We start from the raw sequence: 2810 nt of genomic DNA on the forward strand, positions 1-2810 counted from the left end.
AAGTACTCAGTGCTCAGCCACTCAGTCATGTCCGATTCTTTGTGACCCCATAGACAGTAACCCACCAGGTCCCTCTGGTCCATGGAATTTTCCAGGCAAGAATACTAGAGTGGGTTGCCATTTCCTACTCCAGGAGATCTTCCCGACCCAGGGATCAAACCCACATCTCCTGCATTGGCAGGCGGATTCGTTACCACTGAGCCACCTGGGAAGTCTACATATAAAATGAACCATCACACCCAGTCCATACATTAACGCACTTTACCGAAACTCTTTCAGGTGGCTCTGATCGTCACGCAATGGTTTAGAGGAAGAATTTGAGACTCAAAGCTTCTAAGTTTGCCAAAAGCCACAAAGCTACTCACAGCGTGTGCCGGATCCTAAGCCAGGGCTCTCTGACTTCGCAGCTGTGCTGGTTCATTTTCCCCTGGCACCTGGCTGCGGTATGGTTCATAAATACTGTGCAGGTGTGAATACTGGCTAGAGGAGTCTACGCACCCCATGCCTAGAGAGGTTCTGGTTAGGAGATAAATTCTACCAGTCCCTGAAGCCCCTCTTGATAGAACAAGCATGCTTCCCTGGGAAGAGGAGGCTGGTCTGTTAAACCCTCTCCCAGCTTTTTGGACCTTCTGGTACCACCCTCCTCCTGGGGACAATTTATGTGATTTGCAAGGAAGGGTCTCAGAGGAAATAGGCAAGAAATAAACAGCCCTTTAACAGCCCCTCCTTCTCCTCCCCAGTGGTTTTGGTCCAGGAGGACCATCAGCTCTGTTCTGTGCTGAGTAGATACCTTGGGGCTTTTTCAGGACGATCCTTAATATGCAGAGACAAAGTCTCATACGGTGAGTGCATAGGGACGGTCCAGCTGTTTTATGACCTGACTATGGCTATGGTAGGGGGAGAGGGCAGGGGACGGGGGCAGGCAGTGCTACAGTGGCCCTCACCTGTCAGAAGGCACCATGGCCAGCAGCTGCTCCCCACCACCATCCACTTCCTCTTCTCTCCCCTCCCCCTGAGGCCTTCCTGGCTTCTTCTCCCAGAGCTCATCCCACTGGCCTCCAGCCAAGCTGGCACCTGGCAGGTGGATGAAGGCAGGGTGAGTCACAGCTTCCTAGAAAACCGTGGTCTAGACCAACTCCCAAAGGGCAGAGGCCATGTCCAACCAGACTCTCTGGGAGCCCTGTCCAGCTTATTCTGTTTCAGGTACTCGAACTGCAATTGGAAGAAAAGGGGGACCTACAGGTTCACCCCGGGTATGGAACCCAGTTTCTGGCTGCGCCTCCCCCCAGTTCAGCTCAGTTCTGTGCTCCCAGGGAGCCAGGATACTGGACTCAGAAGACAGGCTCAGAAACTGTTTTCTGATTTAATGTGTCTCAAACTGGGGTTGTTTAGTCGCTAAGTCACATCCGACTCTTTGCAACTCCATGGACTGTAACATGCCAGGTTTTCCTGTCCTTCACTGTCTCCCGGAGTTTGCTCAGACTCGTGTCCATTGAGTCGATGATGTCACCCAGCCAGCTCATCCTCTGTCGTCCTCTTCTCCTCCTGCCCTCAATCTTTTCCAGCGTTAGGGTCTTTTCCAGTGACTCAGTTCTTCACATCAGGTGGACAAAGTATTAGAGCTTCAGCTTCAGCAACTGTCCTTCCAGTGAATTTTCAGGGTTGATTTCCTTTAGGATGGACTGGTTTGATCTCCTTGCTGTCCAAGGGGCTCTCAAGAGTCTTCTCTACTCGAGCACCACAGTTTGAAAGGATCAGTTCTTTGGCCCTGTCTTCTGTATGGTTATACACGCAAAAAGTCACCTGTGATCTTGCTAACATATCAATTCTCATTCAGCAAGCCTGGGAGGTGCCGAGCCTCTGCCTCTCTAACAAGTTCCTGGGGATGCAGTTGATGCTGGTTTCCACCCTTCACAATGAGAATCAGGAGGATCTAACCCTGTCTCCCAGGGTGTGCTGTGGTTCAAAGGGGACACATCCCAGCAAGGGCTGGCAGATGTGGAAGGGGAACAGCATCAAGCAATGAAAATATGAGTGCTTGGGGGTCAGGCAAACAGTTTCTTCACCTGTCTGAGCCTCAGTTTCCTCTACTGTAAAAAGAAAACACTAATTTCATTGGAGTTTCTGATGAATCAAATGTCCTAACATTCATAAAGTCTGAATTACTGTTTTTTAACCAATCAGAATATCAGGGATCACAACATCTGTTTACAGAAGTGGATTCAGGGACTTCCCTGGTACCACAGTGGATAAGAATTCACCTGCCAATGAAAGAGGCAAGAGTTCAGTCTCTGGTCTGGGAAGATTCCACCTGCCTCAGGACAACTAAGCTCATGGTCAACTACTGAGCCTGGGAGCTGCAACTACTGAAACCCACATTCCCTAGAGCCCTGCTCCACAAGAGAAGCCACTGCAATGAGAAGCCCGAGCATTGCAAGGAAGAGCAGCCCCCACTCGTCACAACTAGAGAAAGCCCAAGCAAAGCAACCAAGACCCAATGCAGCCAAAAATAAATAAATAAAATTAATTTTAAAAAGTAAGTGCATTCAACCAAGATGGTGTAAAGATTTTCAATACCACTGGATAGCAAGTAATGATGGACAATGATCCTGAGACACAGAAAATAAAATAAGACCTATGATTGCCTTTGCTTGCTGCCTTCAGAAAGTTTCCAGAGGTGGTGCGGAAATGGGAAACTCAAGAGGAGCTTAGCGGACTCTCTGAGTTGAGGAGATGAAACTGAGGGTTTGGGGAAAAGTGTTGGAGAAGACTCTTGAGAGTCCCTTGGACTGCAAGATCAAACCAGTCCA

This window comes from Moschus berezovskii, chromosome 12, assembly GCF_049115385.1.
Source record: "Moschus berezovskii isolate FMDL1 chromosome 12, NW_MosBer_1.0, whole genome shotgun sequence".
NCBI classification, from domain to species: Eukaryota; Metazoa; Chordata; class Mammalia; order Artiodactyla; family Moschidae; genus Moschus; species Moschus berezovskii.